This window comes from Hippopotamus amphibius, chromosome 2 (genome assembly GCF_030028045.1).
Source record: "Hippopotamus amphibius kiboko isolate mHipAmp2 chromosome 2, mHipAmp2.hap2, whole genome shotgun sequence".
Lineage (NCBI taxonomy): Eukaryota > Metazoa > Chordata > Mammalia > Artiodactyla > Hippopotamidae > Hippopotamus > Hippopotamus amphibius.
The window spans coordinates 83,498,221-83,526,019 of NC_080187.1; the positions used below are offsets into that span (position 1 = coordinate 83,498,221).

General features: G+C 36.3%; 1 protein-coding gene across 3 annotated transcripts in view; it reads left to right on the forward strand.

Moving 5' to 3' along the window:
* MLLT3 (MLLT3 super elongation complex subunit) overlaps positions 1-27,799 on the forward strand; it is a 254,166-nt gene that overhangs the window by 205,137 nt on the left and 21,230 nt on the right. The gene's annotated exons all lie outside the window — the stretch shown is intronic.

Below are 27,799 nucleotides of genomic sequence, written 5' to 3' on the forward strand. Positions count from 1 at the left end.
AGATGGATGTCAGAGTCTAAAATCCCAAAACATTTGCTTCTGTATTTGAAAAAAAGCAAATCGTTTTCAGAGAAATTTCAATAACAGGATGTTGAAGTGAAAGAAATTTCTGCCTCTCTATTTCCTATAGGGACTGTGTGGAGGCATGATAACATGAAAGCTATATGACCACCTTGTTTTTGCTGTCTTTGTGATCATGAAATATGATTATATTCTCTCTAATGTTTGTATGTACTCTTGGAATTATTGGAACTGGTAAAATACCACTCGTATAGTGTATAAAAGGAACTACTTTTCCCCCTTCTGTTTCCTCAGGTTGCATAATTACCATGACAGATTAGCTTTAAATTAATAATGTTAATTTGGTTGTTAAATAATTATTAAACCATCACATTTGAGTATCTGCAACTGTGCAGTTAAATGCTTATTGTGTGAATATATGTGGAAGAATGAATGAAAAAATACAAAAGATATAAGTTCCTAACCACAAGGGGCAAGCATTTTAAAAAAAAAAAAAAAAGAGTTCTACTGAACAATAAGACTTATGCTGAGAGAAATAAGATGTGCGGTATGCATTTAGCTTCCCTAAAGAATTAGCATCTTAGTTTTCAAATATATATTTAATTATACTCAAATATATATTTAATTATACTCATTGGAGACAGCATTTCTAAGGATGGTTTTAAGAGAGTCATGATTACACTATAAAACTAAAATTATAACCAAATATAATTTATCACTGTGGGAGGTTGAATCTCTTAAAGGAAAAAATGGACTGAAGACAGCAGCCATCATTTTGGAAAGGAAAATGTTACCACATTCATCTTCTCTTATCTTAAGGAAAGACATTATCCCAGCACATGCACTTTGAAACCTTATTAAAGGTATCCTGAAACTTACACAGGCATATCTCTTTTTATTGTGCTTCACAGATATTGTGCTTTTTTTTTTTTAAAACAGATTGAAGGTTTGTGGAAAGCCTTCTTTGAGCAAGTCTATCAGTGCCATTTTTCTACCAGCAATTGCTCACTCCGTGTCTCTGTGTCACATTTGCTAATTCTCAGGATACTTCAGACCCTTCACCAACCAAAAGATTATGGTTCAGATGATGGTTCTCAATTTTTAGCAATAAATTAAAAAATTAAGATATATACATTGTCTTTTTAGGCATAATTCTATTGCACACTTAATAGATATGCACTGGAAAACCAAAAAGCTTGTGGCACTGGTTTTATTGCAATATTCATTTTCTTACACTGGTTTGAAACGGAACCCGCAGTATCTCCAAGATGTGTTCTCTCCTATCTTTAGTTCTGGGGATCCCCTTAGTTGGAATTCACACACTAGTGCCTGCTAAACAGCTGTCCCTCTACCCAGCTGTTTAGAGTCCCTGTATATTCTGCAACCAAAAACTCCACTCATGGGCCTGTGCTGGTAACAGTGCTCTCCGTTCCCCTGTGAAACATCCTCGCTGTTGCCCGTCTCTGGTGGGTGCTGTCTTATATTCTGTACTTCTGTTCCCACAGGTGGAGTGACACACTCACCAAGAAGCCAAGCAGTTGTTGCCAAGCATATATGAGCATTCCACTTGTAATTGTTACATTTGTTAAATGTTGTACAAACCAGTAATGTACACAAAAGGTAATTGTTCTGCAAAAACTAAGTTGAAACCTGAAGATTTTTACACCAAGAAGGGGAAAAATAGTACAAATCTAGGACTGTGCATTCTAGCAGCTATGCAAGTCTCTGGATTTTTGCTTACAGACAGTGATCATTAATAATGTACTGAGTGTGGTTTATGTAAGAAGGACTTTTCAGATCACTCAAAGAACGCTCCTTGATCCGACTTCAAAAGATTGGTTGATTAATGTGTATTTATAAACTTTTAGTTAAGTAAAATATGTAAGGGATGTGAGTTAATTTTTTTAACTAGTTCTAGAATCTTCCACCTGACAGACACTCATTAGCCAAAAATCTTGACTGCTGTTCACTTGTGATTCTGGTACTTTTTCCCTTGATTGATGAGTTAAGGTGAGATTCCGTCAACAACAATCTCTTGTCTCCCTTTTCCCCCATTATTCCATTTTATGAATGGTGATCTTATTCATATCTGACCTCTTACATGCAGTGTTCTCCAGATGAGTTTATAGGATTGGTCAGTTTGGCAGCATCTCCGCCCACCAACATTTCCTTTAGCGTTAGTGTGCTTATATAATTAATGCACTTTGGACACAGGCATCTGCTTGTAACCATAGTGTGTTAGGCCCAGGAAAACAGATTGTCCATATTCTGGTGAGGAACACAGACCATGCATTTTTATAAACCAGGTGAAAAAGATATCCCAGAAAGAGTCTTGAGAGCTGGGGAAAGGCGTCACGTCTGACAATTGGACTAGTTTTGTGATCTGGGGCAAAATAACCTCTTTGAGTCTTAATTCCATAATCTCTGTCGTGTGAATAATAGCTCCCCAAATTGTTGTGCGAACCAAATGACATATAGTTGCTAGTTTGTACATGTAGTAGACTCGGAATACTTCTAAACTTAGTTTCCCCTTTCTCCTTCTTTTTAATAAAATGGGGATTCTGGCAACGCCCACCTCATGGATTATTAGGATTATTTGTGGAAAGGACTTCCGAAATTTTAAAATGCTGCTCAAAAGATTTTACAGGGATGAAAACACGAGCTGCACTAAGCATTTTATTCTTGTAGTTGACAGCTTTTGTTCTGCTTTGATGTATTGGGTTGGCCAAAAAATTCATTCAGGTTCCCTGGTAAGATGTTATGGAAAAACCCGAAGAAACGTTTTGGCCAACCCAATAAAATGGCTGTTATGGATGCTTTGTTCGTGTGTGGTAGCTGACTTTTGCCCACTGTGCTTCCTCTTGCCTCCTGATTAAGCTTGTGAATTATGAAGGCGGAGACTCTGCTTTCTCAGAAAACAAGCCCAGGTCTGTCCTGACTACGGGGTCAGAAGATCCCTAAGTATACTAACCACTGGTTTTCCTTCACCTTGTTTACCTGCTGCTCAGCTGTCACTAATTCTGATGGCTTTTTAGCAGCCTAAAGCCTATAAAAATGCAGACTTGGGTAACATGTCTTAATCCATCTAAGGGCATGCAATGTACCGCATAGGAAAGATTTATTTTGCTTTCATTGTGTGTGGTTGTGAACCATGTCAGTAAGTCAAAGGAAAAGCTTTGAATTGTTACAGAAAGGATAGTTAAAAGGTGTTTAACCTAAATTTCTTTCCTGAATGCCAAATATCTTTCCAGGGGAGAATGATGCCAAGTCTTTTCTGATGAATTCATTATAGAATAGGGAACACATAGCCAGGATCAAAAGGCAACCAGGTTTTGCATTAGATTCATAGTTGCATCTTCTAAAGTGGCTTTAAAAGGTACCCCATTAGTACCTTTTAAAGCTACCCATAAAATGCCACTTTACATCTGGCATCAGATCTATTAATTTGACTATTATGAATATGTAGGAATATTTTGAAAACTCCCATGGTCTTGTAAAGCCTCCAGGCCCTTATTAGCAGAAAAATCTTGCCTTCTGCCAGGGCATGGAGCCAAGGTAAGATCCTAAGTAGATAACATTTAGTATTTGAAATAATAATAATGAACGGGAAGTCCACATGGAGCTTTCAGGTTGTTACCCATTTGAAATATCCAGTATGGAGTTGGAGTCCGAGGGAGAAGATTAAGCAGATGTCAAGCTTGTATCGGCAGAATGCGCTGCTGAACCATCTTCCCTCCAAAGTGCTGTATGCCTGGCATCCTGGGAAGGGCTCGGACTAATTCATTTGATCCATCTGTTGCTTTGGGAGACACTACGGCTTGGTTCCTCCAACTATAGTGTTAGCTTCACAGGTGGTGACCGATGAACTTGGGGAGATTATGGCTTTTCATTACTCTTGTGAGGCCTTTCTTTTACCTGCCCTTCTCTCACATGGGTCACCTTGGACTGAAATTTCTCCTCACCTCCCAACAAAACATCAGGACACAGCCTCTTCAATACATCCATTAAAAAAAAAAAAAAAAAAGAAAAGATAAAATAGGCCAGGACTTTCTCCAGAAGCTTTGTTTCTCCAAACTCTTATTTGCTATTTCTCTATTCCTTATTTTCCTCTCTTATCTGGGGAAAAAATTAAGGATACTTTCCGTGTTTTTTTACAAGTATATCTTACAGCCAAGGTCGAATACTTTGTGAATAAAGATAACCCCTGGCCAAGGTGATCTCTCTTAGCAGTGGAGGAAGGTTACAGCTAGTTCTGTCAACTGAGTAGGGCAGTTCTCTCCTCCAGGTGATAGTTATACACCAAGACCTGGAGCTGGCATCTTTGTGGACCCCAAATTTTCCTGTTAGAGGTATTGAATTAAATTCTCACCATTTAATTCTCCTCCTTACACAACTCTTCCCCTCGCCCTACTCCCCCAACACCTCCCCCCCCCCCCCCCCCCCCCATTAAGGCTTTCTGGTAGACTCGAACTGTTAATTCTCTAATCAGGGCCAGGTTCCCAGTTGGCTCCTTGTCTAGGTAGGAGGAACCACTGTCGGTTTTCTTAAAACTGCTCGCCATCCTCTCGTTTGGCCCAGCTGGTGCCTTTTTTGTGTTGAGGTTGGGAAGAACTTCTCTGTCCCCCTGCCGCCATCTGAAAACTTGGTTCTGATTCTGGAAGAGCCCCCACCCCCCAACCCTCCCTTCCCCATTTGGGGAGGCAAATCCTATGTTTGGTCTCTCAGTCTGCAGCCAGAAGCCTGTGTGGGAATCCAACCAGCTCCTTGTGGAGGAGTTGGTGAAAATTCTACAAACTATGTAAGAGTCATTTTCCTCACCTAGCTAGAAGCAGGGATGGTGGCACGGAAAGATTTGGTTGAGAAGTTGTAAAGGATAATTAAAATGGCTGTAAATCTTTTTTTAGATGTGAAGCTTTGTGGGAATGACAACTCTTATTAATCAATGATGAAATGCCTTCAAGTAAAGCATCAAATAATCAGAACCAATTTATTATATACGTTTAAAAATTGATAATGTCAGTTACAAGTATATCTCAAGTTAGGATTATTACTTTTTCTTGTTACTCCAATTTTCTGGGGTCTTAAAGTTAGCTGCTCCTATTAAACGATTGGTACTTTCTAAAAAGCATGATTAATTATTACATAGGGACAATAATGACTTTTTTTCTCTCTCAATACTACTTTTGCCAGGCGATTAAACATGGTTATGTCGGGCATAGCTGTTGGGACAAAGAATGGAGGCATTGCACATATTTACAGCCTTGGTCATTGGCCTTTTCTTATCAGATAACCTAAAACATTCAGATCTCTGTTTAATTACATCATTGAATAACTTCGAAATTGATGGGAAATCATTATAGCAAGTCCACTAAAGCTAATGTAATATACTACACTAAAGAAAGTGTTACAGTGAGTAATATGAGTATTTAGCCTTGAAAGTGCAGCAGTCAACATACAATGCTAAAGTAAGCACGATCTCCTTAGATTCCAGAAACTGCCAATTGGTAAGTCCTATATTGTTTCCTAATAAAATAGGAAACGAATTTGAAATATGTAGTCAAGGAGCATTTGAAAGAGATTGTGGCTGTTCTAATGGCTTGTTATACCTAAGGAATCTAATATTCTTATTGTAAGGTTGACTAGAGAATACAATGATTCATCAATCTTTTAATGATACATTAAAATAGGGTGGAGGAGATTTAAAAGCCAGGTGGTTCTTGAGACAGGTGGATTTGTACTGCCTGAACAAGTGCATTTAGAGAGTCTATGTCAGCCTGTCAAGAGATCCCCTGCGGAGATCCCTTACAGATCTTTGCATCTCTGCTGTCCTGTTTGTTATTTTTACAGTGAGTTTCATAAAGATGTGGAAGGCATGCTCGCCAGCAACCTAAAAAATGGGAGGGATCATATATTCCATATTATACCAGAATTATGATTTAAAAGTCTTATCAGATAGAAATACTAGGCTAAACCCAAGAAAGTGAAATTTAACAGAGGTAAATATAACTTCCTTCATTTAAAATTAAGTAATTATTTTGATTAGTGAAGCATAAAGGAGATCAACCTTAGAGACAGTTTTTATTGGGGGGGGTGCTGATGATCTTGGTTATAGTGGCTCACCAGTGCTCTGTGAGCTGGTTTAATCTGAGACTGTATTAATAGAAACATTGTATGTCAGTCATGGAAAATTACAGCTCCATTACCTTCTGCCCCCATCAGACGACATCTAGGTCTCGTGTTTGGTGCCACATTTTAAAGATGCTGAAGAAGCAGAAATAGAGCTCTTAGAGCAATCTGTGGACCCTGATGGGTCTGGGAACCACCAGGCATGGTTTAAGAAAACAGGATTGGGAAGAGAGACATAATAATTATCTTTATTTTTTGAAATAGTATTCTTGGAAGTAGCGCTCTGATCACAGGATTTGGCTTCTTGACAGCAGGGTAAAGCAGCTTGGGAGAGGCCTAAGGTGAGCTGGTTGCACAGCATTTATCCAGGGGGGGGGGTCCCTCTTACCCACCAGGTGTGCTGATTTTTGTGGCAAGCCACCATTGATAGGCCTCTCCTTAGTCCCCTACTGAATTCCATATAGTTTTGTCTTTTTCTTTAGTTGTTTTCAGTCTTTAAGCTTTTGTAGCACCTGAGCTGTAGTGTATCAAAGTAGTACAATAAAATGGGAGAAATATGAGTAGATATATACTAAAATTTTAACTTCCCCAAACTTGTGTAATTTCTAGCTGTTCATTGGACATGTTACATCCTTGTCTTCTTTCAATTAACTTCAACATTAGACAGTGACATTCAAAAGTGACAAAGAATTTTATACTTTTTCGCCCTACGTTGCTGTAGGGAAAATAGCATAGCTCATAAAAATAATACTTAGATACAACAACATGTGATTAGATTTAAAAGAGGTAGATGTGGAAAGTGGGTCAGGAGACAGATAAACCCAGGGTCTTTTTCACAGGCTGGCATATTTTCTCATGAAAATGTTAAATAAATACATAGATGGATGGGTAGATGGGATGCAACAATTATTCTGTGTGTTTCAGGCTGCTCTTTGATTCTCCTAGGCTCACTTGATGCTGTCTCTCAAATCTAGCTTTGATGTCTTTGGTTCCATGCCTTATTAAAACAATTCCCTACTACTACCTACCTTCCTTGTAAAGTAAATGTGAGGAGAATCATCAGAATTCCTTCCATGTGAAGTCTCTCTTATTTACCACTTACATTTGTCCATTCTGTAAAGAGCCTGTTCTGCTTCCTTTTCTTCTTTTCTCCACTATTTTCCCTTTCCTAAAATCGAGCTAGTATTTTCTATGCAGAGACAACCAGACATCTAGATGTGATTTTAGTTCCATAAAATGATTGACTAATATCAATTGGTTTACCTTTTACAAAATCTTCTACCCAGTGCCCTAGGAGAGTTACAATCCAGTATCAACACTTAGCAAACCGTTGTCCAGAGTCACCATCAGGGGAACTACTCTGTACCTTGAACTGGTGATGTTTACATAGGTGTATACATATGTAAGAATTAGTCAAGCTATACGCCTAGATTTGTGTATTTTACTGCATGTAAGTTACACCTCAGTTTAACCTGTGAAATATCTAATTTGTCCTACCATTATAGGAAGGAAGTGATTTATCTAACTGCTAATTCGTACTTCCAGCTTTGATTTTAAATGTTTGAGTAAAAGCAGCCAATTCATTAGAGTTCTTTGTAAATGAGAAATATTGAAGTAAAAGGCAGTGAAATATTCAATCATAAGCTAGACTGAAAGTCTCTGGGTCAGGGATCATATTTGGATCATCCAGCACTGGTTCCCCAGGGTGCTAACACATTTCTAGACACATAGTAGGCAGGGTAAGAACAAGTCAATAAAAGACAGCTTTTGATGTACAAAATTTGCCGGTATGCTTTACACAAAGGAATTAATTTATGATTAGTTTGTGATCGATATTTTTATCTGATTTTTGTTTACTTATATCACTATTTTAGTTTTACCTTAATGCTATTTTTTCTTTGTCAGTAAGGAGATCTTAGTCTGTGTAACAGGGTTTCAGTTTTATTTTCAAAGCCCTGTCTATATTTACAACCTCAGAGAAAAATTGATATCCTACTTTTTAGTTTTCTATTTAAACTTACCACCTCCAAATATCTCAACATATTTTTCTAATTTATATCCTTCTTAATGTAACACTATCACATCTACTATTTTCTTTGGCTAATGTTTTACATTTTATCTGTAGTTCATTGGAAACATTACTGCCCAATTTACCATTAAATTCTCTTGGTTGATACTCATAACATTTCCATTTTAATAATCTGATGGGCTAAATATCCCCACAGTGTATACATAACTTAATTATGCTTTAATCTTTAAAAACATAGGGATTGAATCAAATTGCCTTACTGGACAGAATAAGAAAAGGGAAAACAATTGAATGAGCAATTGTCAGTATTTATTCAATACAGTTTTCTCTAAAAAACTTTATTGAGATACAACTCACATACCTACCATTTACCCATTTAAAGTATACAATTCAGCAGTTTTTAGAATATTCAGAGTTGTGCAAACATGACCATAATTAATTTTAAAACATTTTCATTGCCCCCCAAATAAACCCTGTGCCCTTTAGTTGTCACTTCCCAATTCCCTCATCTCTTCCAGCCCTAGCCATCCACTCATCTACTTCCTGTCTTTATAGATTTGCCTGTTCTGGATAGTTCATGCCAATGGGATCATGTAACACATGGTCTTTTGTGATTGGCTTCTTTCACTTAGCATGATATTTATTTTCAAGGCTCCTCTGTTTTGTAGCATGTAGCAGAACTTCATTCCTTTTTTATGGCTGAATAATATTCCATTATATGGCTATTCCACATTTTGCTTTCTGTTCATCAGTAGATGGAGATTTCGATTGTTTTCACCTTTTGGCTATTATGTATATAATGCTACTGGTTTTACATAATGAGTTACTGATGAAATATATTACCTTCTGATCTGATAGCAACATTCAGAATCCCTGACATTCTTATTGGTGTAACTTTTCTATTTCTTCTTAACTCTGAGCATCTTGAGAAAGTTTGGAGAATTTTGATAATTGTTGAGGGCAGTGGGTTGTTTTTCTCCCCATGGAATCCTCCTCTGGGTTACTCATTTAGGTATCCTCAGTACGAAAAACAAGGTAAACACCCATAGCTTTATTACTGGCAGGGATAACATATAATTATGCAACTATTTAGAAAAACATGGACATTTTAGGAATTGGCAATTTGTTTTTGACAGTCACCTTATTATGATTGCTCTTTAATGGGAGATTCTTTGGGGGAGGGGCATAGTTTTTTGGGTTTTTTTTTTTAAAGACAAATTCTACCATCTACATCAACCCCTTTGGTTTTTCTTTCTAGTTCATCAGTTTTATTGCTTTTGAGAATAAAATAAGTATTCAAAAGAAGCAATCAAGTACAAGTTTTCTAACTCATCCAGTACTTGATCTGCCTTTTTTGTTTTGAGGTTTACACAAGAATCAGATTGGCTAAAGATTCTAGTGTGGGAAGTTTCTTCTAGGTCAGAATCGAAACATTGATCCTGGTAAATGTTAGTTTGAACTTAAAGCACGAATGTTTATTTTATTTGGTTAGATATTATTTTGGGTGATTGTGCCATCACAAACCCTCCCCCCACCCCCACCATGAGCCTGTCCTGTATTTCTGTTTACAGAACTTGAACTTCCAGATACCTAAAACCTACCCACTTTAAATACTTGAACTTTCGAAATAATTAAGGAATTGCACTTGGTAAATGAGTGATCTTTGGATAGCTTTCCTGTAGGATTTTGCAGTGGTTTTGGAATTCTATGTTTGTAACTTTTTTCCAGCTGCCTTTTCCAAGGTGTGTCAGAGGAGCTGCTGTTTATCTGGTGTAAAGAGTAATTTACTTTATTGACGAGGCTTTTATTTGTATACATTCAACAATATAATTGGTTTGAAAACTCACCTTTCAGCATAATGTATAAGTTATGTCCCCTACAGTAACTCTGAGAAACTTGGACAGCACGGTCAGAACCTTGCTCTTTTATGGGTTAAAATTTAGTTGCCAAAGGACAGAGTGCCTTAAAGGAGCTAAAGTCACATAGCTAGTAATTGAGATCATTAAGCTTCTTTTTTTGCAAAACAAAAACAACAATGTATGTTGTATATATAAACAGAAATGAAGCAGGAGAAATAATATGGCAAATTAAATCAGAGAAATTTGGTTTAACCCACTGTAAGTATGAAGTTATGCTAAGCACTTACAGGTTAAGGACCAGCAAACTACATTTCTTGGACCAAATCTGGCATGCTGCTTGTTTTTGTAGATAAAGTTTTATTGGAACATAGCCATGTTCATTTGTTTATATATTGTCTGTGGCTGCTTTCATGCTACAAGGTCAAAGTTCAGTAGCTCTGACAAAGAATGTACAGAAGTGAAGTCTAAAACATTTAACTGTTGGGCTCTTTACAGGAAAAGGTTGTGAATCCCTTCTGTAAAGGGTGCAAAGTAAGGAAGACGTACTTTATATCCTCACCCTCATCCTTATGTAGCAGATTGTGGGGGAAAGTGGTTAATATAAGTATTCAGTTAACTCATCCACAAAGCAAAATATAGAAAAGCAGAATTATCAGTGATGGAAAGGATATAAAAGGCAGCTTCCCTCAGAAGCAGAATTTGTATGCTGGTGAGTAATGGATATCAGAATAAAACAGCACTAGTTGGCCTGTAACTCATTATCTAGGTTGGGTTCAGAGCAGTTTGGAATTTTATGTACACATGCACACTCACACTCACACACACAACATATATATATACTTGTAGGTTAAACCAAATTTCTCTGATTTAATTTACCATCTTATTTTTCGTGCTCCATTTCTGTTTATATATACAGCATACGTTGTTTTTGTTTTGCAAAAAAAGAAGCTTAATGATCTCAATTACTAGCTATGCGGCTTTAGCTCCTTTATATATATTTAGCTCCTTTTATATCCTTACATATATATATGTATTATATATACATATTTTATACATATATATGTGTGTGTATATATACACACATGTGTATATCCAGAAAATAGTATGGCTGTCACCATAGGAGCAGATTGGCTGATACTAATAGCCTTAAAAGGCAGTTGGCATTTCTTACTGGGAATTCTCTGGGATCTGGAATATTCAATGCAGTCGTGTATTCCCTGGGTTGTATCATTCCAGTACATCTTTAGAATAGAAACTTGGGGCATCCATGGAATGGGGTCTGTCACCTCTAGTGATGCCTGTGGCAGCTGAAAGCTTCTATTAATAGGCTTTGTCCACTCCTGCAAGGTTCATTACTCCGGCGATTGGGCCTCCAAACAAATCTTGATGACAGGAACCAGACCAATTCTTTCTTGGTGTTTCTTTAGCAAAGCTATAGCCAAGAAGAAGAAAACCCCAGATTTAGAGGCTAACTTGCCAGGCTTTGAGTTTATTGGCTTCTAAGGGAGTAGGCTTGGGACTCCTGACCAGAGTGGTATTTGAACGATCCTTCTGCCTACTCTGTGACGCGCTATGCCTTGGAAACTCATCTCAAAACATTGTTTTGTGTCACTTCAGGCATGGAACAAGCTTTCTCTAAATGTAAAGTGACTCATAATACCACTCTTGTATTCACCAATTCTAACCGCAAGCTCTTTCTCACTTCAGATAACTTTATGCAGAGTCTCGCAAGGTGCTTTCTGGACCCTGTTTACCACATGGCATGCATCTGTACTCATCCTGTATATGGAATGCAGAAGTGGCAGTGCCAACTGGAAATGGGAATTCGGTTTCAATCTAAGGGGCTACAGTGGATCCAGCCCAGAACTAAAGTGGAGTATAGGCCAGAATACTAAAGGGAGAGATTGAATGCAGATATTTCAGAAGGAAGAGATTCTAGTTTTTTCCAAAATGCATCTTTGCATAAATACCATAGAGAGACCATTGAAAAGGATCTCGTCAGACCAAAAGTGTAGTTTCATGGAGATCTCAGAATTAGAACTTTATTAAAATGGAATGCCATGCCAATGAATTGTGCATGATTATATGAAGCTCCTGTAGTTGACTTGTAAAGAAAATATTAGTCTAGAGTAGTGGTTCTCAACCTGGGGTGACTTTCCTTCCCCCATCCCGTGATATGTGGTGATGTTCGGAGACTTTTTAAGAATATATTCATTGTAACTTAAAAAAATTTTTTAGCGAAGTATAGTTGATTTACAGTGTTTCAGGTGTATAGCAAAATGATTCAGTTATATATATACATATCTAATCTTTTTCAGATTCTTTTACATTATGGGTTACCACAGCATACTGAATATAGTTTCCTGTGCTATAGAGTAGGTCCTTGATGTTTGAGGACATTTTTAATTGTCATGACTTGGGTGCAGGGTTTGGGGGGGAAGCCAGAAGTGCTTCTGAACCTCCTTTAATACACAGGACAGCCCTCACAACAAAGATTTTCCAGTTTAAAATAATAATGCCAATGTTGAGAAACTCTGGATAGTGGGCAGAAATTCTTAGCTAGATTTCAGCTTACTGGGGCAAATTATTAAACCTTTCCAAAATCCTTTTGTGCGTGGAAAAAGGAGTATTTCTTACTGCTTTTAGGGTGGTTTCCGTTGAGCCAAAGAAATACGTTTTGTTATTTTTGTTTATGTATTTTAAACATAATTATGTAAAACATTTTGAAAGGTGCAAACTAGTTTTGTAAAGAAAAAAATAAAACAACCTGATCCCATCACTCATTTGTATATTTCCTATAAGACTGGAAATATTATGGAACAGAATGGTTTATCTTTAGAAAAACCAACTGAAAGATAGTGGAATTTTTCCTGGGCTTTCATCCTGCTTATATTATCTTTTCCTAGCCCCCTCTCTTTCAAATAGCACTGCCATCACACAAAGTTTAGAGTCAGTTTATCAGAAAGTGATTATTTAGACTATAAATACCTTTGTAGAATATCCAACATCAAGAATTCTTAATGGTATTTGAGTGAGAAAAAAGTTTTGTGAGATATTTTAGTATTTTTAGTGTGTATGTGTTAATCATAACTTAGATATTTTTATTTAGTACTTTTATTTATGTTTGGTTTTGTTAATAAGTCAGAGTGTTTGTAACCTTCCCGTCTGAATCTAGAGGTAACTTTTTACTTTTTGGATGAGTTCTTAGTTGATTGTGGAATGTAAAAAAGCAAGGGAGAGGAAAAGACCAGATATTCTAGACCACCACACAATAGTATCCCTGAACTTCAAAAGCCCCAGGAGGGTGCAGCTGGGGAGTGCTATATTTTCTGTACTCTTGGTAAGCTAAATTTGGTTTGGCAGGGAATTTTTAGGAGTAGATAAGCCTCTGTGAGTAAAACTTTGCAGTTTTAGCCAAAGAAAACAGACTGTAGATTTGATGACTCTATTTGATTTATTAGTGCCATATGCAGGGCCTTTTGATCTTCAGGATTCAGTAAACCAAGGAATTGATATTTATCAGAACTCCATCACATGGGAAGAAATCTTAATTTGCCTGTAGTGTTAATACTAATATAATTATCCGACACCTGCATCCTATTGATGATAATTGTGTTAGGTTATATTAAATTTTAATGATAGGTACAGATGAACATTAAAAACAAGTTTTTGGATAGCATTAACATTGGAAATAATCTTATTTCTCAAGTACATCAAATTTGCTTACTTGAGTATATAACAAAACCTCTTAGGAGGAGTGCAGGAACTGCATGTAGTGATTGTGGTTTTTAAAGAAAAAAGGGAAATAACTTGACATTGATGATACCACATGAGCAGATGTTCTATAATAAAAGCTGCTTACAACCTTAATTTGTCAGACAACATAAAGGAGTTTCAATTAAGTTTGAGGTTTCAGCCCACTTCTGAATTCCTTTCTAATACTTTTATAAAGTAGCAAAAACCACAGGACAAATATTTCTGCCATTAAACCATCAGAATCCATCTGTTTTTGTCTTTTTACTACTAAGACAAGTTAACATATGACAGAAGTATGTATGTTTGTAAAATTGAGATGAAATGTCAAGAACATATCATGGTATTTGTATTTTCTTTAGATGGATCTTTTTTATTGAGACTCTTGGGGTCCCACGTATTTCTGTAGGAGGAAAAGCTTCAGGGTCTCAATCAGTGGGATGATGCCCTAAATGAGTTTCACTTTCTTTTTTCTGTGAATTCTTAATTATTACTTGACCAGTAGTTATTACTTTCCTGTAGATGATTTATATTTAGATTAACTATCATATTTTAATTCTCATCTTTGTTAGGCTCTTTGTATAGACGTTCTTCCTAGGATGTCTTATATACCAGGCATTAAACAAAGCATTTTATCAGCTCCCTGCTCCAAGAGAAGTTTGAGAGAAAATAAATTTTGGAACAGTTGAAGGAGGTTGCCTTATTTCTTGAAGTGTCAAATATATTTCAGGGAAGACTGTCATGGGGGAGAAGGTAGACAAGCCAGATGGACTCAGACATGACTGTTTTCACATCAGACTTTCACGGTTCTTCTTCTTGATGATAGCAGTAGCTAAATAATAGTCATCATTTGTTCCATGCTTTGTCCTAAACTCTTTGCTTGCATTGTCTATGTTCTCATGCTAACTATATGAACTAGTACCATTATTAATTCCATTTCCCCACTTTAAAGATGAAGAAGCTGAGACCTGAAGAGAGACTATGACTTGGCTTAGGTCACACAGCAAGAAAGTGGTAGAATCAGAATTCAAACCAGGTCTGATGTTTCTAGAACCATTTTATTATTCAACTCTTTTCACCTTCACCCTCATATTAATCTTGAGTTTTCAAAGTATTTGACATTAGATTTCAGTGCAAAATTGTTTGCCATTTTTTGTAACCTGTCCCTTTATCACAGAGCATTTGGCTTTTTGCATTTCATTTACTAACACATCTTAATATGTATGAATCTCAATATGTGTGCGTATATACAACACTTGTGTACATATAAACATATGTACAACAACAGTGTTGTAGGTGTACTTCATAGCTGTCTCCAAATAGTGCCATCTGTGTTTAGTGATTTTTTTCTTATTTACTGGAAAATGTTATTGGAGCCCCAGTAATGAATAGGAGCTTAAAGTTCATGTTTGGTATCTCTACCTTTTAACTCTACCATTCTATTTGCACAAGCAAATGTGATCCTCTATAGCGACTTTGCCCTGTTTACAGGCTAGGAGTGTGTGCTGTTACTGATAGGATGGGCAGGTCTTACAGTTAAAATACTCCTAAGACAAATAGATCCTGGAACCTTCTCATGGCCATTTCTTGACTGTGTACTTCATAAAACTCTGCATGTTATATAGAGCAGGGAGTTTACTCAACTGACTTAAGTTGATAAGTCAGACTAACTTCAGAGAAATGTCCTGGAAAACTAAAGCAGTGTGATTCAAGATCTGGGTATACTAGGAGAGATAGTTACGTGTTTGACATCTGATCTCTCTAGCAGAATGTAGATCTCTCTACCACATGTATGGTCATATCAGATAGAAGAAGCTAGTTTCGAAAGCAGTTCGGGGTGGATGTTTGCTTCTGATTAGCCTGTGTGTATGTATTGGACAAGTGAGCAATTGGGAAGTCATGACCATGTGTTTGCTGTCATTTAAGCTGCCAATCTAATCTAAATATACATGTGGGTGCCTAAGGAGACTAATTTCTTTTCAAGAGGATCATTCTTAACAGCTCTCAACTCCTTGCCGATGCATGTGAACTTTGGGGCACTTCTGTTTTCCTGAGGTCTACTCTGTTTTCTTTAAAAAGAGGTGAGGAGGATTTCTTTGCTTGCTGTATTTCTGATTTTTAAAGGCCAGCTGTGTGTAAAGTTTATTTACCGTGAGAGGTAACTTCATAGGAAAGATAGCTTCTAGGATGTTCTACAAGGTAATGAAAGGGGGCAGAAGGTGAGGATGGTGAGTAAAAGACCCTCAGGGTTTTGATTTATAGAAGAATTCAGTTTTAGAACACTAATTTGCATATAGCATGCTGTAATCTAATTAAAATTAGAGAAAAAGTTTATAAAATAGGAGGTATGATTTTATAATGCCTTATTTTATAATGGAGCCCTGATGAGATTTTTAAGGTAGGAAAAAAAAGATATCCTTCTCCTCTGACTTTGAAGCATTCACCATATTTTATCTACCCAGGAATTATTAAAATACATATTAAAGAAATTGAAGTTTTTTCTCTTCACGATTGTTATATTATAGACTTATTTTCTTAGAGAAGCTAGACATAAATATCTTACTGATCTGTAATGAATCTTTTCGTTTAGAAAAGAATAATACTATTCCATTTTTTCATAATTATATAGCTTATCATATTTTACAAAGCCATATACACAAAATGTTATTCTTTCCACATTCACATATTTTTAGATGTAAAAACAGTGTACTGTTTTTAACTTATGAAAAAATAACAGGACACCCCTTGTCATCTAACCACTAGAGTATTTGATGCAAATTAGTTATCATTTAATTGCACATTAAAATATTGTTTCCTTAATATCATTTTGATAATCCTAGAGATACTGACTTATTTTCTTAAAATTTATGAGTATGTAAAATCTTACACAAGTTCATGTATTTAATTTTTAATTTTTTTAACAGTCATACTATGACTTTGAATGGAATTACGCTTACAGATTAATATATGTGACAAATATAAACTAAGTAGTAACAAAATTTAAAGAACACAGCATTTGTTCAGAGTTAGACAGATTTTCCTAGAGAAATATGAGAGTTATATACTTTTATATTTGGAATGTCAGAAAGCATGCACATATATTGGCAGAAATAAAATTTCCTGGAACTGTATTCAAGGAGAATTTACCATATGGGTCTCTATAAATTAAATGCAGTCACTTGATGTCCAAATAGTTAATGTTATATATATAAATGGGCAAAGTAATTTCGTATAAATACTAAGCTCAATAAGTTAAAATTGTTTTTCTGACAGGGTAGAACATATTGTTTCTACCCAGACATGGAAATATCTAAAGGCTTAAGAAATTTTTTTTAAAAAACAGCATTTCCTTTTTAAATGTTTTCATTCCAGCATAATTTCAGAGAAAACAGAAGCTGATCATAATAATCCCTTTCATTCCAGGAAGAGTCATATTTAGTAAATTCTGTTGTAGAGCAGTAAGTGGAGCTTTAGTGCTCCTTCAAAGCTAGTTTCTCCTCTCTCCCTCCCCCCCTCCCCCACCCCACCCAGACGGCTTAGCACACACTCAAGGAATTGTGCAGTTTGCTCAGTTCATCCAGAAGTTTATGAGAGTAATGTCAATATTTCTAGTTTCCTTTCAGATTTTTAGTTTATAAGAAAACACTACTTTCCAGAGTAATTTGACTTTCAAGCTTCTAGCAGCCAGCTGGTAAAGAGGACGTGATCTATTACACATTTCACATTGTTCGTAAGATAAAAACCAATCTCTTAGGAGATGTTTTAAGTCAAATGCAATTAAGTGGAAAGAAGAGTCTGTGTTTTCTACTTGCTTTTCAGCACTTTGTTCTTTTAAGTATAGTGAATAAAAAGGTAGTAAGTAGCCTTTACTAGGTAGGAAGAAATTTGAATGCCCTATTATGAACTAAATGTGCCAAAGTTTTAAAATACAGTGTATATATTTGAAACACTGATGCATGCTTGTATATAGTAAGGTTTGTAGAATTTGTAGCTGTATAAATACTGTATGGATAGTAAGGTTTGTAGCTTTTCCTGAATATTGATTCTGCAAATAGGAAATACTCTTGTTTCATGAAGATTAAAAACAAGTTTAGGTCTTTAAATCATCCTTGAGATATTGAAATTGAATGAGTTTCTGAGGATCAATTCACAAATGGTTCCAAACTATGCTCTAAGAATGCCGTAAATCATTTGTGCTTTTGCTCTAATTGAACAGTGTGGATCTGAACCCTCATTAACTTGTCTGTAAGGAAGAGAAAATTGAGGAGAGCAAGGAAGAAGCCGAGGAGAAGACCTTTAGCCGGTGCTGTCCTGAGCTGCCATTGTTGAAGGACGTCCTTTGAGCTAATTTCAGTCCCATTAAAAAAAAAATCTATTTAGTGATTGGTAACCAGTGGATAAGAGCAGAAAGCCCAAGTGAATAAAGGCCATAAATACTGAAGTCCTTGGGATAACAGCCTGTAAAACTGTCAGAAAGCATTGCTTAAGTGACAAAAGATAGCCCAAAGTAACAAGAAGTGTTAGCTCACTTAGGTAATACTCCATATTCATGGACAGAAGACATAATTTAGTTTTCTTCAAAAATAGAGGTTCTTTCTTGAATTCAATACCTGCTCACTTTGTTTGGGATGGTGTCTGTTTGCTTTTAATTTATGGTTGATTGCATTTGCTAGTAGGAATCATGGTGCCTGTTTAAAGATAGCTGTGTTTCCAAAAGTAGAACTATGATTGCTGAAACTTCTGTTTAGATCCATCAAGATCTACTTACTTGCTAAGAATGTTTAGCCTAACTAAAGTGAGTGGGTGAGCCACATGTGTGTGTATTTTTAAAAGGCAGATGGTTAGGAATTAGATGCTGACAAGTGCCTTTCTCTTGTTTTTAAATTGAAGTCTAAAGTTCACAATTCTTAAATATTTCTCCCTAAAGGAAGAATAAATTAAGTAAATAAAAACAGAAGACTGTAAGCCTATATTATAAACTATTTTTCTATTACCACATAATATTGAGATGACAAATGGTTAAAGTGTTACTGGCCAGTACTTAAGATTTGTTTTCAGAGTTAGAGAAAATTCAAGATGATGGAATCAAAGGTCTTTATTCGAAACTCCTATTGTTCGAACTATGATGATGATTTCATGGCATTTGAATGACAATGTTAGCAGTCAATATGATCTGTTTTACCTTTTTTTTACAGTATAACCCTCAAATCCCAAACGTGTGTTTTAGAGATGTGTGTGTCCTCAGTGTATTTCAAGTGTTGGGCTTCTTCAAGTTAGAGAATTTTATCAACTTATGGGTATTTGCTTTTCAGCATTCCGGCTGTGAGAACTAGAGGTGTCATTCACTTGAAGAGAGCAGATGTTAAAGGTTCTTGCCCCTGCCTCCCTAATCCCAAACACCCTTGAAGAAGAGAAATGTTCTATTACCCAAATAGGCATCTTTCTGATGGTGAGAAAAGGCGGTAAAAGGCAGTAAATCTGCCTTCTCATTATGAAGTGCAACAATAGATTGATTTATGAAGAAAAGCAACTGTTAGGCTTATATAAGATGTGTGCATGGAAACGTAGGTTCTTTTAGATCCTTATAAGCAGTAACATTCCTCCTATTCTTGACAAGAATCTAATATTACTAATAGGGAATGTGTTGATTCTAAATACCACAGTTTTTAAGGGGGTTCAATTGAGAACAAAAAATTCACCTCCTGATGTTTTCACATGAGAACAGTCTCTTAAATGTGCTGTGTTTTTACTATTTTAGTTCATTTTCATTAAGATAGAAGGGAATTTTTAAAATTTATTTTTATAAATGTTTTGTTAGTACTTAACATTTTAATAGAAGTAAATGCAAGTATAACGTTTAGATTTTAGGCTGTTTATAAAATTTTCAGTTTCACTAATAAATCGTGTAACTTAAATTGTGTAATCTTCAGCAAACACTATAAAATGAGAGCTTCAAATAGAGCCAAAATGAAGATCATTTCAAATTTCAGGGGAGAAGGAGGTTATGTAAAGTATTTTTTGTTTGCACTATTATTTTGAGGAAATGTATGTGCACTTTAAAATCTTTTAAATGTTTGTGTTCCCTCTTATTTGTTAGGGAACTCTGTTAAAAGTATTTTTGTTTAATTTAAAAATTAAAAATTTAAGCTCTAAGTCAATTTTGAGCATAAAATACAAAAATCTGGACAGTCCCTGAGTAAATTGTAATGATGCTGCCTTATATGTTTAGCATAGTTCACTCTGGAATTTGAAATCTTTGTCATATAATTAAGATTTGAGCAGGTAAATTACAGAATTAAAGCTGATAATTATCTATAGAGTTGATATTAAAACTCATCCGTCTTACCAAACGTGTATCCCCCAATAGATGTATATTTCCAAATTATACGTATAGTAATAGCTGTATTAACATATTATGTACAAGAATGCACATACAAAAATTTGAAAATTGAAAAGGAAAAGACAGAAAATAAGCATGAATAAAGGTCCTATTTTCTTTAGAACCTTTTAACCCCTGTGGATTACCTTACACACATCTTTGTGAACATGTATGTGCATATCCACACCCAAGGAACTTTGAGGTGCTCTCATCCAGAAGAAAGGGCTCCAGTATGTTACCTGGAAAATGTGCTGTTATTCTAATTAGGGAGGATCAAGTCTTGTAAGGAAACAGTCCTTGCAACTATTAACAATCTTTATTGTCTAGATTGATCATGAGAAATGTTTGCATTTTAAAGCTGATAATGATTGGTTAGTTTTAAATCAGTACTTTTTTCCCAGTGGATTTTGGTTATTTGGAAATCCAACTACCATGGAAATAAGGGTTTCGCGAATAAAATGAACTCTTGATGCTGCTGCTATGGTAGTAAATCTAAGCTTCACATTTAATGGGGAAAATTTTCTAAGATAGTCGAAAGCTTAAAATTAATAAAACTTCTTGACATTTGTGTAAGTCTATAAAGATTCTATTGGTGTCAATCAAATACTCTATGACCATTTATGTAAGCCATTTTTAAAAAGGTCTAAAGTTAATAAGGAAATGCAGTTAAATGTCTTGTCAAGATGATCTCTTTAGATGTATTTGCGTTTTACTTCATTTCAATTAATTACCACATTTATTATACTCTGAATTCATTCTATTTAATTTGCTTTAATATTTAAAATTTTATAATCCAAAAATGAGAGTTATAATTACATGTAGCATACTTTGAGGACTTTGTTCAGTTCTACACTACCCTTATACAGAGACAGAATTCACTAATACTATTTCATTATTTCAAGTGTCTTGTGAGCTGCACAGGTGGGTTATTTCACAAGCAACTAAATAGTAGTTCTGACAACAGTTAAGGGATCTTATTGTTAACTGATGAGCAGTGGTGTTTTGATGTTCATTGGCCAGCTTCAGTAACAGTTAATTACAGGGCAATTCTATCAGGAAACTTTTTTTTTTTTATTCCTGTTTCTCTTTTTGAGGCATTACAGCTCTAAACCCTCTCACTTGTAACTTTTTTCTTCCTCTACTCTCAAAACACCCAAAAGAGAAAAAGAGACCAGTTAAAAGATAAGTCTCTAGCATTGCAACTAAGTTATATATTTAATGGCCAGTTGTGAAACTCAGCTTCTGTGTGCACAGTCTTTGCTTAAGGAATGGTAACATGCTTATAAGTGGTACAACTGTAAATGGTCTGTTTCCAGATGACTTCTCATTCCGAAAGCTCTTAACAAGTGAGTGATTTTCAGAACACATCTGGCACATGCACCATCTTGCAACAACTGGATTTTTTGAAAGATCACATGTTCTGGCCACAATAGTCAGTAGCAGCCTTCAAAGTACAGCTGGTGATGAGAGATAAAAGACTTGAGGCTCCTCTGTTTAAAAGAGAGGAAGCTAAAAGAAAATTATAGCCATCCCTAAGTGTGGAAAAGGGTCTTATGGAAAGATTTATAGACCCTTGTTGCCCAAGGCCATTTCGTTTCCTAATGGGATTTTGTGTTCTCAGACAGGGAGTGATGGGTACAAATGATGACAGCATTTAGTAATAATAGTGAAGATGGCAATAATAACTAAGAAAGCAAATGCAGTTGTGAAAACAGAGGCACCTCAATAGAAAACCAATTATCTTGGCACTCAGGATAATTTTGTCTGTAAATTGAAAATGTAGCAGAAATAAGGATCTTTCCTGTTTTGCTAACTGAAGAGAGGGTAATTCTTAGTATCTTGCTCTATTACAAGCAAAGGACGGGCATAACAATAGCTTTTGATAATACAAGGGCCCAAGAGACTAAATACAATTGTAATTTAACATCAGGTTCACTCAAGTTGTCATAATACTTAAAATTGGTGAGGGTTTGCCAAAGAGAGATGTGGTTTCTTCCGTGTGGTCACAGACCTGAGTAATTAGCAGTTGTGGTGCCAGCTTCCTATTCTAATGTCCTTTCTCCAATTAAAGCTTGTTTTCAAAGAAAGAGTTGTTGACAGGTTATTTAAAGCATTAAATCTGTTTTTTCTTTTCTAACCCTAGAGTTTATGGGAATTGTATAGAAGGATTGGGAAAAGAGAGGAGATCACCCTCGAAGGCAAAGAAAATAAATGGTTATGGTGTGTCACCTGATGAGCTTGCCAGTCCTCTTGACCAATGCCAATGTCAAGAGGATCTGGACAATTCAGAGAGAAACTTACTTGCTTTTTTAAAAAAATAAAACATTGTGCTAGTGAGGTGAGTAGCCAGAATCCATTGTAGTACTGATTGGATGAATGTTAGAAGCAGTTGATACAGACACATTCAGACCCCAGGATGAAGTTACCACCGGTTTGCTTGGTGCTGATCACAAGATGTCCCTTAGACAAAGGAGTATTCAGTTTCACAGTGACATTGACAACTTTGTTCCCTGAACGCTAGTGTTATAAAAGAGTGTTAGTGTGTTCAGGACCCTGCTTTAAATTGATAGCACCTTTTCAGGGTTAATAGGTGTAGTAGAAAGAGCACTGGGTTAGAAGTCACAAAACTTGGTTGTAATCCACCTGTTGGGTTGGCCAAAGAGTTCGTTTGGGTTTTTCTGTAACATCTCACTGGTCACTTAATAAATATTACCTACTTAATTTTATCATGCTTCAGTTTCATCATCAGTAAAATGGATATTTAAAAATGTGTTCTGCTATTTCAGTCAGCTCTGGCTGTCATAACAATATACCATGCACTGAGTAGCTTAAACAACAAGAATTTATTATTTTTTTTATTTTTATTTTTTTTATTTTTTGGGGGGTACACCAGGTTCAATCATCTGTTTTTATACCCATATCCCTGTATTCCCTCCCTTCCTTGACTCCCCCCCCCTCGAGTCCCCCCCACCCTCCCTGCCCCAGTCCTCTAAGGCATCTTCCATCCTCGAGTTGGACTCCCTTTGTTATACAACAACTTCCCACTGACTATTTTACAGTTGGTAGTATATATATTTTTGTATTTATTTATGAAAGCTGGGAAATCCACGATCAAGGTGCTGGCTGATTTGATTTCTCTGTGAGGGTTCTTTTTTTTGGCTTGCAGCTGGCCACTTTCTCACTGTGTCTTCACATGGGAGAGGTAAGGGAGGAAGAAGCAAGGTTTCTGGTGTCTTGTCTAAATAAGGGCACTAATCCCATCATGTGAGCCCCACCCTTATGACCTTCTCTAAACCTGATTACTTCCAAAGACTCCATCTCTAAATACCATTACATGGGGGTTAGGACTTCAACATACAAATTTGGGGGGGGAGGAGGGGGGAATACATTTGGTCCATACTATTTACTTGCCTTTCTCACAGCAGAACAAATGAAATAAAGACTGATAGAGCTACACAAAGATACATTAAGACGTTAGAGTTATTGACTGATTTTTCCAATCTTATTTTCATATACCTCCCTATATAATAAGGTTTTGTTTTCAGCATGTTTATTTTAAGAGTTGTTAATGTAAAACCAAATGAAAATAATAGTTCTCACTTTTAGCCTTTTGACAATTCAGTCTTGCATTAACCTTGTTAAATTTACGTGTTGTCTTATAACTTTTAATACTTATTTCCTTGCTTAACTTTGACCTTACCTTTTATTGACATAGCTATCACAATGTATTACCTCCTAATGGGAATTGGTAACATAGGAGTATATTCGTAGGATGAAGAACATTTTATACAGTTGTATATAATGGATGTTATATGTCATTTTTCTTTAAAGTCAAATGTATATTTGAAGGTTGAGTTGGATTATCTTCAGTTTCTTATAGTAGAGAAACTAAATGAGATAGTCTTTTTTTAGTTTTGTTGAGATAATTGACATATAACGTGTTAGTTTAAGGTGTATAACATAATGATTTGATACATGTATATATTATGAAATGATTGCTACAATAAGTTTAGTTAATATCCATCATGAATGAGATAGTCTTTTAAAAGTATACTAATCAAAGAAGAAAACACAGATGTAATACTCATCCTTGACACAGTCTTTCTGAATATTTATGAAAAGAAAAGATAATCTTTATTGCAGGTATGTGTTTTCATTTTCTAAACAAAATAGAAAATTTGTGAAAAAAAAGTAGCAATGTGTCTAAAATAATTCAACCAGTTATACAGATCTCTCTTCCATTCTCCTGAAGAGAGGTGTATATAATTCCCCCCCTTTTATTTTTATTGTTTTAAAGATCAAGTTGAAATTATGTTCGTAAATATAGTTGCCCATTAGAAAAGATGCAGATTCAGCCTTCTGATTACCTAAGGAGGAAGTCTGCTCCCAGTGTAGGGAGCAGTGGCAGATTTTACAAGACCTGTCATGTGACCTACCTTGACAGGTGTTCTTGTTTGAAGCACTTAACTTCTGTGAGTTGTAAACATGCGGTTTTTCTTACTTGTCTTGGACAAAAATAATCCTCCATAGAAAATCCATTACAGAATAATTTTGCATAGCCATTTAATGTTGAAGATTGCATTGCAAATCTTGGTAGGCCCATTGTTTTGGTAGTAAAGATATATCTTGTTTTAGGCAATAGAGGAATTTGTGGTCTATTGAAAATAATAGTAGCAACTAAGTATTAATTAGTTGCCATTGTAACAGCAGTGGGCTAGTTTTTACTTTATTATATTAACATTATCCCTTCTACATGAGGTTCAGTGCCCTCACTCTATGAGGAAACTAATGCTTAAGTGATCTTCCCAAAAACATATACCAGTGAGCAATAGAATTTGAGGTTCTTAAGCCTATTCTTTTGTCACTGTGAAGCACAGCATTTAAAGAAACTTCATGTCTAGTGTGTGATTACTCAGTACGTCAGCTAAGTATGTGTTTAGGGCATCAGCAAGAAGAAGCAAAAATTTTTTTAGGAAAATTTTGATATTCAAAAACAAGTCTTACATTAAGGGAAAATTCAGAACCTCATTGGAATTGCCTGCACTTAGTTTTTGGCACACCTAGGGAGGGAAAAGGAAGACATCTCTTCAATCTTTAGGGCCTATAAAAATCTTAACCTAGTGCTGTTTATGGTGAATATTTTTTGTAAAGCACACAACCTTACCTAGTTTATATAGTCATTCTTGACTTGTATTTTTGGGGCGTAAATCTGATTTTTTTTTTTTTTTTTTTTTTTTTTTTTTTTTCAAAATAAAGTGAGCTAAAGCTCCGTTTTGTTGGACTTGATAAAATCAGGCTGTATCAGCCTCATCTAGTAGCAGAATGGCTTTTTGAGCAGTTAATATCTAGGTGAATTTTGTCCTGGTCAGCTTAGGTTAGTTTAAGGTCCATCCACCAAAACACAACTGTACATTCTTCATAAACATTTTTATTCACTGAGAACCATATTCTGTCAGGGTGCTTCCTTACCAGATACTTTGAAGAGCATGCAGGGATGCTTGCTCTGGGTAGATAAATGTTTCTATTCTTTCTCATGATGCAAACCCTTATGTTTTCTTAAAATTAAGATTCTTTCAAAAACATGTTTTTTGCATGTATAAAAAGAGAATTGATTAGCTTAATATCAGTGGTGTTCATCAGTATCATTTGTTGAAATTTTTTTAAGATATCAACATGCCTGGCCCCCCACCCCCACCCCACCAAACATATGGAATCAGAATCTCCTCATGTGTAGACTCCATCCAGCTGATTCTCATGAATATTCACAGCTATGAATCTTTGAATCTTTGGTCAGTGGTTCTCAGAAGTCTGGTTGACCCTCAGAACAGCAGCATCCGCATCACCTAGGAACTTGTAAGAAATCCAGGTTCTCATCACTACAGACTTAGAGAATCACAAACCCTGGGTGGGTCTGCATTTTAACAAGTCTTCCGGTTGATTCTCTGATGCTCATGAAAGTATGAGAATCACTCCTTTCGTTCATCTCACAGGTCTCCTCAGCTCTCAAATTCTGCACGTTCTTGTCCTAATTGCAAAAAGCTTCCTGGACATTGGCATTTTTTGCCCATCATTCAACATCTTATCTCCATCCACCTCTTTTGCTTTCAACTTTCCTCTTTAATATTCTAATTGAATGAAAGTGTCTTCTACTGTAAACCTCCTCAAATGCTTGGTGGAAGAGTCAGGGTGTTAATGATAAACATTGACTAGAAAGCCTTTTTCTCCTGTTGTATTATGTTCTTTACTGTTTTCCAGTTTTCTGATGGTTAGCAACTGTGGCATTATTAACCTTGTTTATGGTTAAACTAAAAGAAGGCTGCCTCTGATTTGGTTCTGGCATTGGCATGATGCTTGAGACAGATGGGTCACATTTAGCATGGGGTAGTTGGAGAGACGGTCACCATCCTCTTGATCCTCATTAATGTCACTTGGCAAATAGCTCTGGCAGAACAGTTCCTTTAAGTCCAGAGTGACGCATACTGGCGAGGTAGGATGGGGATTAGAGCTCTCTGCTCACTATGAGGAAACCTCTTTTTTGGCTCCCAAATGGTTTCCAGAGCTATCAAAATAATACCGTTTGCAGACACTTTTCATGGCTGAAAAGAGCAACTTGGAGAGGAAAGGGAGCGCTCTGTGGACCCGGGGAGGAATGTTTTGCAGCTGGGCATTGTACGTCCCTGCTGACTACATGCCCTTTTAGTTGTGTGACTCACCATAGTGACTGGACAGTGGAAGAGCCATTTGACAGGAATGAAGAGTACCCCCCACAGGCCCCTGTCCTTGTCCCCCAGCTCTTCTTTGTGGGCCGCAAACAGCAACGTGTAGGACATTGTACGGCAAACCTCAAGGAAATCTTGCAGTGTGAGGGGTTGGTGGGCCGCCTGCTGCTCATTAGAGATCCCGTCTGGCTCTTTTCCTGCAGGGTGAGTGGTAGATTGCTGACACCTGTTTTCCCATCCAGCCTGGGGATGTGAAATGTGCATTAGGAATGCCTGAAAGTGCTTCCTTGTGTCCGAGAGTCTGTGGAGCGTGGTGTTACTTGGAGAGGAGGGGGTAGTGGGTTCAGTGCTGGGAGGGGAGATGAAAAAATCAGGGGTGAGAAACTGCAGTATGAACTGAGCTGAGGTTCTTATCCTCATGGAGTGGCTTCTGATTGTGCTGTGAGTGTGTCCTCCACGTGGCCGTGATAAACATCATCACCCACTGAGCAAAGTAGAAAGGGGTGTCCTGTCCATGAGAAGACCTCAGATGTTTCTCAAGTAACATGAGTATGTAGTTGAAAGTATGAGCACATTAGAAATGGAATAGAAATAGTCCACTCCTCCAACCAAATTTATCAACCTTAAGTTATTTGCAACTAAATTCAGCCTTAAATATATGAGATTCAAGTGTGTGGCTGGCATGATCAATTTCTCCACACAGTTCTGTCCATGTGTTTTTTCCCCCATCTTTGCCTACTATAAAGTCTCATTAAAAACTGGCAGATGGTGGACCAGAGAGCCTAATGTGCTGCCAGTCACAGATAAAGAGTGCCTGCTGTATGCAGTGCCTGTCGCTGAGTAGGAAGGCATGACAAGTAGATAACAAGATAGATTCCCCCCGTCCCTGCTTTTTCAAGTGCTGGTAGGCTAC